Source organism: Tachyglossus aculeatus, chromosome X4, assembly GCF_015852505.1.
Source record: "Tachyglossus aculeatus isolate mTacAcu1 chromosome X4, mTacAcu1.pri, whole genome shotgun sequence".
In the NCBI taxonomy this organism is placed as follows: domain Eukaryota; kingdom Metazoa; phylum Chordata; class Mammalia; order Monotremata; family Tachyglossidae; genus Tachyglossus; species Tachyglossus aculeatus.
In genome coordinates, this window is record NC_052098.1 from 11,813,643 (window position 1) to 11,831,016 (window position 17,374).

At 42.9% G+C, this 17,374-nt stretch overlaps 1 protein-coding gene across 3 annotated transcripts in view; it reads left to right on the forward strand.

The window, feature by feature from the left end:
• The first annotated feature begins 310 nt into the window (after window positions 1-310).
• The window catches only part of CEMIP2 (cell migration inducing hyaluronidase 2), a 91,799-nt gene continuing 74,735 nt past the window's right edge, over window positions 311-17,374 (forward strand). For all 3 annotated transcript variants that reach the window (XM_038769658.1, XM_038769660.1, XM_038769659.1), the window contains exon 1: window positions 311-435. The gene's annotated coding sequence lies outside the window, so the exon portion shown is untranslated. The remainder of the gene's footprint in view (window positions 436-17,374) is intronic.

Consider the following 17,374-nt stretch of genomic DNA (forward strand, 5'->3'; position numbering starts at 1 on the left):
CGGCCCGCGGCGGCCTCCAGCCCGCCGCCTCCGCTTTTTCGTTTCGGACGGGAAGCCGAGTAACAGCCCCGCCGCAAGTGGGGAGCCCGACCTCTTTGTAAGGGGCGGGGGAAAGACGACGACGACCAGGAGGAGGAGGAGGAAGAGGAGGACGAGGAGAAGGAAGGGGGCGGGGGGAGGGGAGAGGAAGGGGGAGGAGGGTGGAGCGCCACTCCCGGGAGGAAAGTATTTCACCTACAAGGGAAAAGCTGCTGCTGCCGCCAGTTGCGTAAAAGCAGCAGCCGGAGCAGCCCCCGCCGCTCAGCTCTTGCCGCCCAGCGTTTTTCCATTGCCATGGAAAGTGGAGCCGGAGGGAGAGAGAGGAGGACAAGCCCAGCTCTTCTGGCCGCCGTTTAGACAGCCGACCGTCCCGCCACCGACTCGGGGAGGAGGAAGGTAGGGAGCTTACCCCACTCCCCTCCGGGTCTTTCCCAAGGGAGCGGTAGCGACTGCGCTCCTCCCCCCCCCCCCCAAGTCCTCCTCCTCCTCTGCGGCTCTCCCGATTACCTTCCCATCTCCAGCCCGCGATTTCCCCTCCCACTCCTCCTGGGTTCTGGAGCCCCGTCTTCTACTGTTCGCCTGCTTCTGGATTTCCCACCCCCGGCGCTGTTGTTTGTCCCCCGAAGCTGCAGTTAGTAGAGGTGCGACCGGGGCGGTGCCACCGCCCCCCCGTCTCTTCTTCCTTTCTGCATTACTAGGAAGGGCATTCCCTAGACGTACAATACGAGAGAGGCTAGTTGGTAAACCCGTCTTGGTCTCCAGTTCTCATTTGGTTTGCGGGGCAGGAAACAAAAGATCTCAAAGTTTGGGGACAAGGAGAGGGGGGAAGCCCCCCCACCCCAGGAAGCAGTCTGCACCGAAAGGCTCTGGTGGTGTGCAGTACTGAACCTCAGTCCTCTGTGTGCGTGCGTGCACATCGATCGATCGTATTTCCTGAAGGCTTGCTGTGTGCAGAGCGCTATACTGAGCGCTGGTAACAGCCTCTGACACCACCGATGAGTTTGACGTCCTTTGTTCAGTTTTAGTTAGCGAAGAAGGTAAGGTGGCCCGGGTTTTAAAGTGATCGCTGTAGCTTTAAAACTTCCAACACTTTCCCAAATTCTATAACTCAGTTTCTTTGGGGGATGTCAGCACCAAAAGGTTCTTTTGGGCCAGTCATTGGTAATTATTGACCTCTGCGTTTAGCGCTTGGGAGAGTGAGATAAAGTAGCGTTGGTAGACGTGATCCCTGCCCTCAAGGAGTTTACAGTCTAGTAGACAAGGGTGGGGACTTCCCTGTGAGGGATCCAAGGAATTACTTTCACCCAATTGCTCCCCTTCAGTGTAAACCAAGGGTCTGATATTGACCTGTACACTCAGAGCACTGGAAGTCTTGTGGGGAAATAAGTGTGTAATCATTCCACGTGCATACCACAGAGCTTCGATTTCCAAAACCCCTATTTTTGTTTGTCTCATGCGCACATGATTAGGGCAGACGTTGGCATGCACCTCAGCTCATAAATAGGGTGAGTTAAGGACAGAGTAACAGGCTTTTAAAAAAAGGGTTCTAGATCCAGTGCGCTCCTGTGCTTCCAAGCTCCATATATACTGTAGAGTACAGGTGTGCATAGGTGTGAATAACATCAGCATGATAGGCCATCGACAGTACTCTGGGGAGGAAGAGGATGGAGCACATTATGTACCCATATGGTAAATCCACTAGGTAAAAGTGAGCAATCTTATATTGCTCTTTTGCTCTGCACATAAGCGCTCAATAAATATGATTGATTCTTTTTTTACTGTGTCTTCTGGCCATTCACCAAGTAAAATGAATCACCATGCTTGTTTCTATGAAGTTTTCTGTTTTCCTTCAGCTCATGGTTCTTTATATGTTCCTTTTTGTCATAGGATAGAATGGAATTATGATTTTTTTCCCACTAACTTATGCCCCCATATTTGCCCTTTTTCAGAGTTTTGCCCCCGTCAATACCAGACTTACTCAATTTGTTTTTAAATTTGTTACCACTTAACTGTTATCGCAGTCATGCCATGTAATGGCTTTCAGAAGGTACACTTCATTTCACAAAGTTTTCTCACTGTGTATATAGCATATTTCCTGTGGTTGGTAAAAAATTTAATAAGTGTAAGGTTGTTCTTAATCTGCCTTTTTAAGGACTTTCTTGTGCTTAGCTCACATAACAGGCAAATGTTTCCCAAGATTAAGGGGGGCAAAATTGTAGTTAATAACTTAATATCTTGACCAAAGAAGTTAGTGGCAAAGGTTGGAACAGACTTGCCCACTCCAGCATCAAGTCCACTAAGGTTTTCTTTGAAACTCTTCTATGTATAGGACTAGAAACATATTTGAAGGGACCACCTGAGGTTATCTAGCCTATACACATGCACACATGACCAGTTTTTCTATCCATGACTTAGATATAGTGGTTAAAATCACCAAATCATTTGCACATGGCCAAAAACCTGTATGCCAAGAGCATCTGATTCAAATAAGAGGCTAAAAGTAAATATCAGCAGAACCCTACTTCTACTTTGTTAAATCTGATAGTACACTATGAACTTTAGGTTCAAAATCCAGAAAGGTATATTTTTCAGCCAAAGGTTTTCCAGGAAATAATGAATCAGAGTCAGTTGATAATCTCTGGGATGAAAGCTAATTTAATAAAATGTATTTTACATCCTGCATGTTTGGTTAATGTTGGAGAGGGCTTAGGCTACAGCACACTCTTGCTAAAGCCATTAATATTAGTTGTCAGTAGTTAAGTCCATTCTCCTCTGGGATGAGGTGTTATTTGTTACAAATGCCTGTTGGAAGGAGGATGATAGATCAGTTTGGGAAATAGTGTAAATTTTAAAACACAACAGTACTATACCAGTACTTTGATGGTTTGGATATCAGGTCTGTCTTTGAAGTAACTACAGTTGATGGTGCTTTGAAAGCCTTTGGATAATTCTGTAAATTCCTTCGTCACAAGGTCCCTCATTTGGTGAATGGGAAAGAAGGACAAGCTATTTTTGAATCAGGACAGGGGTGTGTCCATTTCTCAATATATCTTAGAAGAGTTGCAAATATAAAAACCGGTCTTTCAGAAGTTGAGGTCCTGGGAAGGTTGTAGCATCACTAATGTATTCAAAAGTAGCCTCAACACTGAACTCACCTCCCAGGAGGGAGTTAGGTGATTATTAAACCAGCTCAGGTATACTGGAAGGGCATAAGTCCAAAGGTTCCTCAAAGCATAATTCTACTGTTTTTGTATTTGTTTGCATAATGACCCCACTTTTGCAGATTTTGCAACCCCATAGCAGGAAAGCTATTATATGGGGAATTAAGTCCAGCCATGATTAGTCAATGGTATTTGAGCGCTTACCATGTGCTATAAGCATTAGGCAAAGTACAAATAGAACAGAGTTGGTAGACACAGTCCCTCCCCATCCATCCTGCAGATTGTAAGCTTCTTGTGGGGTAATAGTAGAGTAGAAGAATATTTTCATAAGTATTGTGAGGCTGGGGTGAATGACAAGGTGCTTAAGGAGTACATAGCCAAGATCATAGTTGGCACAGAGGGGAGGGCCCGTAGGGGAAATAAAGGGCTTAGTCTGCAAAGGCCTTTTGAAAGAAATATGATTTTAGGAGGGTTTTGAAGGTGGGGAGAGTGGTGGACTGTCAGATATGAAGGGGGAGGGAGTTCCAGGCCCGAGGGAGAACATAGGCAAGAGGTCGGTGGCGAGATAGATGTATGGAGAATAGTTGGACATTAGAGGAGCAGAGTATGTGGGTTGAGTTGTAGTAGGAAGTCAGCAAGGTTAGGCAGGAGTGAGAGAGCTGATTGAGTGTCTTAAAGATGGTAGTGAGGCGTTTCTGTTTTAATACAGAGGTGGATGGGCAACCATTGGAGGTTTTTGAAGAGTAAGGGGAGATATGGACTGAATGATATTTCAGAAAAATGATCCAGGCAACAGAGTGAAGTCGGGACTGGAGAGAGGAGAGATATCCCCCCACCTCCCCCCCCCCATCCCCCCCACCTTACCTCCTTCCCCTCCCCACAGCACCTGTATATATATGTATATATGTTTGTACATATTTATTACTCTATTTTACTTGTACATATTTATTCTATTTAGTTAATATGTTGTCTGTCTCCCCCTTCTAGACTGTGAGCCCGCTGTTGGGTAGGGACCATCTCTATATGTTGCCAACTTGTACTTCCCAAGCGCTTAGTACAGTGCTCTGCACACAGTAAGTGCTCAATAAATATGATTGAATGAATAGGATGCAGGGAGGTGAGCGAGCAGGCTGATGGGATGGCTGAGTCAAAGTGGGAAATGATGAGTGTGGTATAGTTTGGAGAGGAAAGGGCAGATTTTAGAGATGTTGTGAGGGTAGAACTGATGGGATTCTGTGACAGATTGAATGTGTGGGTTGAATGAAAGAGGTGACTTGAGGATAATGCCAGGGTTACGGGCTGGTGAGACAAGGAGGCTGGTGGTGCTGTCAACAGGGATGAGAAAATCAGGGGGTGGAGAGGGTTTGGGTGGGAAGATGAGGAGTTCTGTTTAGCACGTGTTAAATTTGAGGTGTGGGTGGGACATCCAAGTAGAGATGCCCTGAATGCAGGAGGAAATGTGAGACTGCAGAGAGGGAGAGGTCAGGGCTGGACAGGTAGATTTGGCAATCATCTGTGTAGAGATGGTAAATTGAAGCTATGGAAGTGAATGAGTTATCCAAGGGAGTTGGTGTAGATGAAGAATAGATGAGGACCCAGACCTGAGCCTTGAGGGACTCACACTGTTAAAGGGTGGGAGGCAGAGAAGGAGCCCATGAAAGAGACTGAAAAGGAGCAGTCAGCATGATAGGAGGAGAACTGGGAGAGGACAGTTTTGATGAAGCCAAGGTTAATTATGGTACTTGTTAAGTGCTTACTGTGTTCCAAGAACCATACTAAGCGCTGGGGTAGATACAAGTTAATCAGATTGGACATGATCCCTTTCACATGCTAACTAGGAGGGAGTAGGATTTAATCCTCATTTTAAATCTGAGGTAACTGAGGAAGAGAGACATTAAGTGACTTGCCCAAGGTCACACAGCAGATGTGTGGAGAGTTGGGATTAGAACCCAGGTCCTCTGACTCCCAGACACATGCTCTTTCCACGAGGCCATGCTGCTTCACTGAGGAGACTAGATTAGGTAATATTTCCAGGAGAAGGGGGTGGTCCATTGCGTTAAGGCAGCAGAAAGGTTGAGGAGGATGAGGATGGAGTAATGACCATTGGATTTGGCAAGAAGGAGGTCATTGGTGACCTTAAAGAAGGCTGTTTCTGTGGGGTGGTGGGGGCAGAAATAAGATTTGCAGGGGCTCAAGGAGAGGAGCAGGAGTAAAAAGAAGAAAGGGGAGAAGAAAGAGAAAGAAAGGTAAGGGACTTCTATGTACTCTCCCAAGTGCTCCATACAATAGGCATTCAGTGAATTATGGTAGTTCACCCCACCCCCCCAATCTCTTTTCCTTTTCCAGCTCCAGGTACACGTTTCAAAGAAGAAACTTAAGAGGCAGCCTGTACCTCTCTTTTGTGAACTGCTATCACGGTTAACAAAAGTAATCTTTTATTCCCTCCTCAAATTTTGTGGTGATGGTGTGGGGAGGAGTTTATGCAGTGGAGGGAATTATGCAAGTAAATATGGTATTTACAAATTTAAATCTGTAATCATTGTACGTTACTCATCAACTGTCTGGCTCTAATGAACCTAGACTCTTCAATATAACCTAGTTCCCACTTTCTCTACTTGCCGGATTTAAGTTAGGGTGGGAATTATTTTTGGTGGGTGTTGAGAAGAAAGGGACCAACTTGGCCACCTGTTCCATCTCTCCACCCCCTTGGTTGTGTGTCTTTTTGGACGTTGTAACTGAGGATAGGGTTTTATTGGGATATAAAACAATGTTGTGGGCTTTTTCCCTCCTGTGCTTATTCTAACTATAAAGGTAGTTTTAGGAATGCTTTGAAAGGCAGACTGGACTAAAACTTCACTAGAATTTGTTTTAAATTAACCTCCCTGGCCTATATGACTTGTTTGTTACCCCTGTCTGGGTTGTTACTCCAGCCTTCTTGGGTTAGACATGATGACTGTGAGCCCACTGTTGGGTAGGGACTGTCTCTATATGTTGCCAACTTGTACTTCCCAAGCGCTTAGTACAGTGCTCTGCACACAGTAAGTGCTCAATAAATACGATTGATTGATTGATTGAAGTGGTCATTGCAAAGTCCTAGTTGAGATTGTGGGTAAACAGTAATGAACTGCTTCAGTCAATCAAGCCATCAATTGTATTTATTGATCGCTTACTATCTCAACATTATATCACTGTAGACAGCACCACCATCCTTCCTGTCTCCCATGCCTGGAACCTTGGTGTTATCCTTGACTCCACTCTCATTCAACCCACATATTCAGTCTATTACTAAATTCTGTTGGTTCAGCCTTCACAACATAGCTAAAATCTGCCTTTTCCTCTCCATTCAAACTGCTACCAAGTTAATCCAAGCACTTATCCTATCCCGCCTTGATTACTGAATCAGCCTCCTTGCTGACCTTCCTGCCTCCCATCTCTCTCCACTCCAGTCCATATTTCCCTCTGTTGCCCAGATAATTTTTCTACAGAAACGTTCGGCCCATGTTTCCTCACTCTTCAAGAACCTCCAGTGGTTGCCCATCCACCTACGCATCAAACAGAAACTCCTTACCATTGGCTTTAAAACACTCAATCACTTTTCCCCCTCCTACCTCACCTCACTACTCTCCTACTACAACCCAACCTGCATACGTCGCTCCTCTATGCCAACCTACTCCCTGTACCACGATCTCATCTATATCACCGCCGACCTCGCCCACATCCTGCCTCTGGCCTGGAAAGCCCTCCCTCTTCATATCCAACAGACAATTACTCCCCTCTCCCAAGAGACCTTCCCTGACTAAGCCCTCATTTCCTCTTTTTCCACTCGTTCTGCGTCATCCTGACTCGCTCCTTTTATTCACCGCCCCCCAGCCCCACAGCACTTATGGATACATAAGTGCACATATCCATAATTTACTTATATTAATGTCTGTCTCCCCTTCCAGACTGTAAGCTCATTGTGGGTAAGGAATGTGCCTGTTGTTGTGTTGTACTTTCTCAAATGCTTAGTAGAGTGCTCTGCACACAGAAAGCAGTCAGTAGATATGATTGATAACAGATGGTAGACACAGTCCCTGCCTACAATGAGCTTACAGTCTAGAGGACTTCCCTCCAGTAGTAAAAGCCTCCACCAGTGAGACCAGAGTCACCCTAGATTCAAGTAAGACTATTTTGTGGCTCTCTCACTAGCATGAAGGATAAACAGGATGGCCAAACACTGTAGAGTTGGCAGGAAATAATGTTAGCTTTTCAGATGGAAAAAAAGTGATGAATTGGAGAAGTAAGAAAAACAGCTTGTTTAGTGGGACTGATAATTTTTTCAGTCAAACGGAAAAAGTGAACCTCTTTCTGATATCATGGTACCCCATCTAAAATACTCAATTTCTGTGAGGACTATAAAATATCAAGGCAAGTTATATAAGCTACTTGCATGTTTAGCATGCTTAAATAAGGGAGACGATGCTATTTATGGTTGATGGAAATTAGGATTCCTTTTTACTTTGAAGCCCATTCTCTTGCACCAGCTTCATCGGCAAATGCACTTAAAAATGTAACAGATTTCTCTCTGCTCTTCAGGAGAATATCAGCACAACCCTCTGCTCTGACCTTAGCTAAATCTGCCTTGCACAGGGCATCAGAGCTCCTGCCTTTACTTTCCTTATAGGGGCCAGCTTCAATGCTGATTAGATTCAAGAACCGACAGAGTAGGCTTCAGCATGCCCATCATTCACTGGGTTGGAGGGGGCCTCTGGAGTCATACCAACTCAGCACAGTCTGCTTTCTGTAGAGTGATTAATGAGGAGTGAGGAGTGGGGCTGGGGCGGGGGGGAGAGGAATAAGGAGGCTTGCCATGGGGGGAGCGTTGGGGGAGAGGAGGAGTGGATGAACAGAAGAAAAGAGCAGCAATTGCTCTGAAATAGAACTATGGATGGAGAGAAAGGCAAACAGAAGAAAGGGAGGGGAAAAAAGGCAGGATAAGAGAAAGATTGTCCACAAAATTCATCAAAAAGATATTCCAGGTTTTAAAAAAAATCCTACAGAAACTTTTGGTCTTAGTCTTCTTTGCCGTCTTTCCGCTTTTGGCTTTACGTGTTTTGTGTTTTTTGTTTAGGATGATGGGGCAAAAAGTTTTAGGTGTTCCTTTATTACTCAGTCTTCAGCCACTGCATTTTTTCATATGACTTTCCTTTCATTGAGAACGGTAGTGACCAGTAACCTCATATTTGACAGTGTTGGTCAGATATCTTGGCTTTTGAGCCAAGCCTGACATTTAATGCATATATTTAGGAGTGAAGGAGGAAGGAAGGTTTGGGAAATATGGTGCAAGCAGTGATCTAGTAACCAGCCTTTCTCTTCATAGGCACTTCATAAATGGGAAAGGTGTAAGAGGAGGAAATAAAACATTTCTGCAGGCCAATTACCTTGTCACTTCGAGAGGGAATGTTCAGCTTTCTCTGGGACTATCTGATGTCACTAGGTTCCGCTGATGCCTGGCTTACAGGCCTACGGTTTTAATAGGTAACACAAATATGCCTTGTATAAGCATGTCCAAAATTTTCTGAAACTGTTGCTGACATGTTGTGCTTATATCCGTTCCCTGAGGACAAGGCCACATCTGTTTAGTCTCTTCTTTTATGCCCAAGATAAGCAAAGGGGTTTGGTTTTATTGTTTGCTTCCAGGGATTTTCTTCTCAGCAAGTAATATTTATCAACAAGCACCTTTATATTTCTCTCCACCAAAGAACATGAAGTGCAACCAAAAAACATTTTCTAGCAGGAAAAACCAAATTGGGATGGTGTTATGGTGCCTTATGTACTTTTTATATGTCTTGGGTGGGCGGTCACGCTTATTTCTTTCAGCAGCGTGGATTCCTTAATTCGTTGCTGCCATTTTTTTCAGTTTGAATTTTCCATTAAAAAAAATAACATAATTTAGTAAAGTCCGAGCACATGCAGGGTGGTGTTTTATGGGGTTCTAAGACAGTAATTCTGTTCAACACCCCTTGCTCATGTGGAACATTTGAATAACTTTATGTGTATTGAGTGACCAAGAGGTTAAGTAAATTCAAACACCTAAGAAGTCTAACAACATTATGGTAGTGGCTTATTCTCTTTCCCTACCAAATGCTGTTTTAAATTCTGGTAGCATATTAGGTTTGATATTGTACCCTTGCTTTGAACATCCTGATAGAATTCTTAATCATTCTGGAACCTTACCAGATATAGGTGTTCATTTGGTTAGCAGTTCAGAAAACATCTATGTAAGATTATAAAACAGATTATGACAGTTCTTCTGACTGTAAGCTTGATATGGGCAGGGAATGTGGTAGATGGTTATATTCTTTCCCAAGCACTTAGTATAGTGCTCTGCACACAGTAAGTGCTCAATAAATACGACTGACTTACAGTTCCTCTTTTTATGGGCTGCCAGATTTCTAAGGCACTGAACTTTACAGGGTGATATGGTGATTCTGTGAAACAGAATGAGCTCTTCTGTCTTCCTTTATCAGCAGCAATCACTAATTGTAATAATACCTTACATCTATGGCTTGGGAAGCATTTTGCAAGCATTAATTAAAGCTGGTAAAGCTTTATATCTTTTTCTTGGGGTGCTAAGTGGTCTTATCCTCATTTGTACAAGTCAAGGAAATTTAGATGTGGGAAAGTAAACCTCTTGCCCAGTAGGATTAGAATTTGATGGTTCCTATTCCTTGTCTCCGTCCTGCATTCTAAATAATTTATTCCTCCAACTAGTTATTTGAAACTAGGTTTAGAAGAGGCAAATGTCTTACTGCACTTTTTGCATTCAGACTTTTTGAAAGACAAGGAAATTGCCCAAAAGACAGTAGACCAAGGCCCTCATTTTTGAATCTTTAGGGCCTAATTTATCGCAGATGAGAAATAAGGGAATTAATCAGTGCTATTTATTGAGGATGTAGTGTGCAGAGCACTGTACTAAGCACTTGGGAGAGGACAATAGAGTCAATAGGTAACAATCTCTGCCCTCAGAATCTTACAACCTAGAAGGATTGCTCAAAGTATTCTTCATCTAGCATTTTTTGAGTTTGTGGGGCATTTTATGTAGCCAGAATTTTATTGAAGTTGTTAATTGAAATAGAGGTATGATTATGTTATGCCAGGCTGGCACAAAGTAGCTGAAATATCTCAGTTCAAATTTAAAGAGGAGGATTCTTAAATGAAGGTATCAATTCTTAAAATATCAAGTCTTCAGTTGCTTTAATCCTTGCATTGGAGTGTTCTGTATAACAGTCTCAGCTATTCAGAGTTCTCCAACTTATGTCTAATTCTAAGGTATGAATTTAGAACAAAATTTACCTCCAAGCTGATTTACATAGAGTTCAGTGTTGGCTTGAAAATAATGTTTTAAAGATTTCTGGTTAGATTGGGTCTTAATGAAAAAGTGTTGATGTTACTCTTGCCTATATGCCAGTAAAGGGGCTACTTACACTTTTTTTCTCCTTTTTTTATATTCAGTAAAATCACATTAGATCAGAAAGAAACATACCACTGACTCTGATGGGATTTTGGTGAAGTTATTTAGCGTCTTGATATCTGAATTCTCCCATTTATGAAAATTACTTGTGATTGATAATTCTCCCAAAGGGATGTTGTAATTTTGATGGAACAGGCTATACCATCTTATAATTTTATTTTACATGTCAAGTTTATCTACTGACAGTCACCTCACACTTCCCTCCAGGGGGTCCATTGCCTGAAAGGAAGGAACATGGAGAGAAGCAGTATGGTATAGTGGATAGAGCATGGGCCTGGGTGTCAGAAGATCATGGGTTCTAATCCTGGCTCCACCACTTGTCTGCTGTGTGACCTTGGGCAAGTCACTTAAATTCTCTGTGCCTCAGTTGCCCCACGTGGGACAAGGGACTTTGTCCGACCCAATTTTCTTGTATCCACTCCAGTGCCTAGTACAGTGCCTGGCACATAGTAGGCACTTAACAAATACCATGATCATTATTATTATTATTATTAAGGAATTCCAGCTCTAGGAACAAGCAATTGCTTTGGCCTCCAGCTATTTGGGGCAGATTCCCAGGCTTCCCCACCCCAGGTCTCTAACAAGGCCCAGGAATTCATCACTGTTCAGGAAAAAAGTCTTCAAATTGGATCTTCCTGATCTTTTAGTTCATTCATTTTGAAGCTCCTCATCTCCCCCCACCTCCCAAATCCCTACTCAAAATGAAAAGCTGGTACCTTAGTTCCCCTCAAACCTAACACCATCTTCAAATAAGAACTACAGAAACAGAACATGTCATGGGGTTTCTTTTTGGTCTTCACAAAATTTGATTCCACCAGATGTAATGGAGTCTCCTGCTCAGAATGATTGACTGGCGTGAGACTTCAGCACCGAGAACGTGTCTGAAGGAATTGATTTGAGTTCTTTGGTGCCCCAAATATTCTCGTGCCTGCCAATCATGTTACTGCTGGTGTACGGAGTACAGCAAGTGAGTAGGTGGGAAGGCATGCAACATGTTGTAATAATTATAGTATTTGTTCAGTGCTTACTATGTGCTGAGGTAAACGCTGGGGTAGATACAAGATAGTAAGGTTGTCCCTCGTGGGGCTCACAGTTTTAATCTGAAACGAATGAGGTAACTGAGGCACAGAGAAGTTAAGCAGCTTGCCCAAGGTCACACAGCAGACAGGTGGTGGAGCCGGGGTTAGAACCCATGACCTTCTGACTCTCAGGTCTGTGCTCTATCCAGTACGCCATGCTGCTTCTGTGAAGTTTTGTAAATGATGTGAAGTGCATACAAAGTTTTTTTGTTTTGTTTTTTGTTATTTTTTATGGACCAGACCTATTTAGGTTCAAATTGACCACAGCATAGTGCTAGGAATGATAATAATTGTGTATGTTTCTGTGTTCCAAGCATTGTACTAAGTGCTGAGGTAGGTAAAAGGTAATCAGGTCAGACACAGTCCTTGTCCCTCATGGGGTTCCTTGTAGGCAGGGAATGTGTCTACCAACTTTGTTATATTCTAACAAGCACAAAGTACAGTGCTCTGCTCACAGTAAGTGCTCACTAAATATGATTGATTGGGGCTCAAAGTCCAAGTTAGGAGGGAGAGCAGATATTGATGCTGTGCCGTAGTGCCATGACCCATGGAGGCATTTGCCACAGCCTTCACCACCCCTAATAGCCAGCCATTTTTCAAGATTCCTTCTGGGCCCAGCCAACCCCGTGGAGCACCCCAAGTGGAGAACCACCTTCAATCAGTGGTATTTATTGAGTGTTTACTATGTGCAGAGCACTACTAAATACTTGGGAGAGTACAGTACAACAGAATTAGCAGACAAGGTTCCTTCAGTCAGTAACCTTCACCACTTATGGCAAAGGCCCCACAGGCATGCACCTACATGCAGAAGTGGAACTAGATTCCTCATCTCCTGAAACCCAGAGCTGTGATCCTTCCACTAGACCAACAGCAAGGCTACTAGCTATAAGGTAGTAATAGCGGTGTTTATTTAGCTTCCTCAGGGTACACTGCACTGTACTTACTGAGTAATTGGGAAAGAACAACAGAAACACAAGATAAATTCCCTGACCACATGGAGCTTGCACTGTAATGGGAGAGATGAACAGCAGGGCTATTGGATATAAGGTGTTTGTGTTTTTGGGGTTTTTTTTTTTGTTAAGCAAGAACAAAAAACAAACTGCTGTGGTATGCAATTGTTGGGAGAAAGTTTACCACCTTTATCTTTTAGCAATCTGAAATGATCAGAGAACATTTAAAATAATGTTTACTTATGTATGAATAGCAAGTACAGCTTGGAAAAGGAACATTTGAGGGCATATCCTCCACTGAACAGGGATTGTATTTCTGGTATTTTTTTTTTTTTTTTGGTCTAGACAGTATATTTCAGGGTGAGGCAATGTGGTCTGACTTCAGACAGATAATAAGTTTCAGGGATTGTATCATGTAGATATAGGATGCCATTTAAAAGGACAAAGTATTTGTACAGATCTCTGCCTTACGTTAAAAATGTCAGTGGTCTGAGAATTATATTGAGGGATAAATTAAACACAGACTTTAAAGCCAAGATTTCAGACAGGTCATCAATATTCTTCCATGTCAGCATTTGTGAAAACAGAAAGCAGCCCGAAAAATATATCTGAGCTGAAGGAACAAAACCTACCTTTCAATAGAGATTTTGAAGTAACACAGGCCATCCATATGATGCTGTAATTTTTATTGTGTGTTAAAGACAAAAAGCAAGATTATAATCAGTCTGTACCTCTCATACATGTTTATTTAGAGTTTAAATTTGTAGGGGAACATTGAATTACCAATCAATTGTATTCATTGAGTGCTTACTCTGTGCAGAGCACCGTACTAAGCGCTTGGGAGAGGACAATACAACAGAATTAGCAGACATGTTCCCTGCCCATGATGAACTTTCAGTCTAGATGGAGTGACAGATATTCATATGAATAGATAATTTATAATACATAAGGCTTTACACTTTAGTTTTTTTTAAAAGTTGGAGTTTGTGTTTTAGGTCAGAGTTTTCTTAAAATAAAGAGGAAACTAAATACATCAATTTGTCCTTGATTGTGAAACCTTTTGTTTCATTATTTGTTTTTCAAAAACCCGTAAGGCAATATGGGAAGATTTTATCCACTGATTCTTATTGCATCACACAGCATCTACTCCACCAAGACTATATAACACTCTTAGAATTTAGAAGTGTAACTGTTATCCAAAATCTACTCCCAAGCAGATGCTCTACACAGATGAGACAATTGGAAAAAGAAAATAATATTCCAATTGTGGTTGTCCCACTGAAAATTCAAAATATTACAACATAGAAAATTCCTAAGCTTTGGCTGGATCAGAGATCTTTGTGGGGGACATATCTCCCCCTCACAGCCTCTATTCTCTGCTGGCATTAGTAAGGTCTGGATCAGAATTCTCATTGTGGGAAGCTTCATGAAACTGAGGTCCCTTCAACAGGAAACGTTTTTCACTGTAATCAGTTTTAATAATAGGCAGTATTTGCACTCTGAGGCCTTTTTTTTCCCCTCACCACATCCAGAAGAGGTAGGGATGGGTTTTCTGCCTGGCTCACTGTTGAGAGCAACCACATACAGTTTTTGTAGCCTGTATTTAAAAATTGCTTATGGTGTTCTTTCTGAAAAGCAGTGCCTCAAACTATGACTACTTCCACTGAGGGAGATCGACAATATAATTATCCCTGTAGGTTGCAATGTGCATTCTGACTGAAGCCTTTATACCACTACATTTCCTGCATTGGTAAGATCTTGAACTATTGTTTCAAGTCTCCCAGGTTCTGGATATAATCAAATTCACAATTCTGTCTTCATAGACTGCAAGAAATGAATTTGGGGGAGTGAGAAGAATCTGTTTTGTCACTGCCTCAGGACCGATAAAGGCAAGAGAAAAAAGTCCCGTTGTGACGACAGTCATGTCACAATTGGGTTACTCTGTAGTGATGTTGGTCCAAGGCAAAAATACTCACTAGTCGGTTGAGACTCCATTTAGCATTTCATTGCCTTTTGCTTTGTGTGCACATCTGGTGACATATATTATCTCCAACAAAAGGCTACTCCAGTCTATTCAGTGATAACAACCGTTCTCACCAGAACAATGAGGTATCAGATTATTGCAGCCTTAGAAACAAAAGTTCCCCACTTCTTTTCAAAAGAAGATTACAGTCCCTATTTCCCTCCATCACTGGTGAGGCTGGCACTCCAGAATCTATAGTTTTGTCCCTCCTTTGTTGGCAAAGGAGAATAAAGAGTCTTTTGTTGTTGTAATTTCGTGTTTATTCTAGTAGGGCGTATTTTTATTTCTACTACTGGGCTTACAATTGTATTTCATCTTGAGGCTATGTATTGTGAGGGATCTTGAATTGTGGTTCCCCCTTGTTTTTAAATTTATATCCAGACTGATGTAGAAATAACTATTCTTGTTCAGTTTTTCAGTATAGTTAAAAGAAGTGTAATCATAGTGGTATTAAGCACTTACTATGTGCCAAACACTATACTAAGCCCTGGATAATACAAGATAACTAGGTCGCTCACAGTCTAAGGGGAAGGGTGAACAGGTATTTAATCTCCACTGTACAGGTGAGGAAACAGACGTGCAAAAGTTAAGTGACTTGCCTAAGGTCGCACAGAAGGCAAGTGGTGAAGCCAGGATTTTAATCCAGGTTCCCTGATTTCCAGGCCCATTCCTTTTGATAATAATAATAATAGTAATGATACTTGTTAAGCACTTACCACGTGCCAAGCATTGTTCAGAGCTCTGAACAAACTTGTAGATACAAGTTTGGACCCAATCCCTTTCCCACATAGGGCTCACACTCTTAATCCCCCTTTTATAGAGGAGGTAACTGAGGCACAGTGAAGTTAAGTGACTTGCCTGAGGTCACACAACACAGACATGTGGCTGAGCCAGGATTAGTTGGAACCCAGGTCCTTCTGACTCCCAGGCAGTTTAGCCTATCCACTCAACCATACTGCTTCTCAGCTTTTCTACTAGGCCATGCTGCTTTGTGGGACCAGGACTGGAAGAAGGGGAGAGGCTGCCCAGAGGAACTCGCCCCAAACAGAGCAGCGGTGATACTGCCTCTCCCCCTTCTCTACCCCACCACAGATGACCACTCTTTCTCAGACCAGGGCTTTTGCCAGTGCCCAGCTGTCAGGGCAGGGGTTGGACCTGGAGCTCTCTCCTTCCTACCTCACCTTGCTGATCTCCTACTACCACCTAACCTGCATGCTTCTTTCCTCCATCAATCAGTAGTGTTTACTGAACACTTATTGTGTGCAAAAGCACTGTACTAAGTGCTTGGAAGAGTACAATATATCAGAATTGATAGACAAATTCCCTGCCCACAAGGCGCTTTACAGTCTACAAGGAAAGACAGACATTAAAATCAATTAAAGATAGGAGAAATAGTAGAGTAACACCAACTTACTCTCTCTTACCTCAATCTCATTTCTCCCATGACTGACCCTTTGTTTATTTTCTACCTCAGGAACAGAGTGGGTTCTGGAGGTGGTGATGGTGGCCTGGTGCTGGAAGCAAAGCCTCTCCAGGGCACATGTTAATTCATTCAATTGTATTTATTGAGCGCTTACTGTGTGCAGAGCACTGTACTAAGCACTTGGGAAGCACAATTTGGTAACAGATAGAAACACTCCCTACCCAACAACGGGCTCACAGTGTAGAAGACGGGCTCACAGTCATGTGACCACAGTGTTGTGGAGTCACACCATTCTGACTGACATGGCATTTCCTCCTGCCTTCAAGGCAATTCTACTTGGATGATGTCCCACCGACACCTCAAACTTAACACATCCAAAACAGAATTTCTTATTTTCCCACCCAAACCCTGGCCTCCCCCTGACTTTCCTGTCACTGTAAAGACCTCCACCATCCTTCTTGTCTTGGCATTATTTTGGTGGTGTCTCTCTCTCTAATTCAACCCACGTATTCAATCTGTCATTAAATCCTCTCAGTTCAACCTTCACAACATCTTTAAAATCGGTCCTTTCCTTTCTATCCAAGCTGCTACCATGTTAGTCCAAGCATTTATCATATCCTGCCTTGATTTCTGCATCAGCTTCCTTGCTGACCTCCTTGCCTTCTCTCTCCCCACTCCAGTCCATACTTCACTCTGCTGCCCAGATCATTTTTCTACGAAACCACTCAGTCCCTGTTTCCTGACTCCTCAAGAACCTCCGGTTGTTGTCCGTCCACCTTGGTATCAAGCAGGAATGCCTTACCTTTGGCTTTAAGGCACTCAATCTCCTTGCCCACTCCTACCTCACCTTACTGCTCTCTTATTACAACCCTGCCCACACACTTCGCTCCTCTAATGCCAACCTACTCACCATACCTCAATTTTTTCTATCTCACCGCTGACCTTTTGCCCACGTCCTGCCTCTGGTCTCAAACATCCACCCTCTTCATATCCAACAGACATTAACTCTCTCCACCCTCAAAATCTTATTGAAGGTATACCTCCTTCAAGAGGCCTTCTCTGATTAATCCCTCATTTCATCTTTTCTCACTCTCTTCTGCATCACCCATATTTGCTTCCCTTATTCATCCGTCCCTCAGCCCTACAGCACTTATGTATATAGCTGTAATTAATCTATATTAATGTC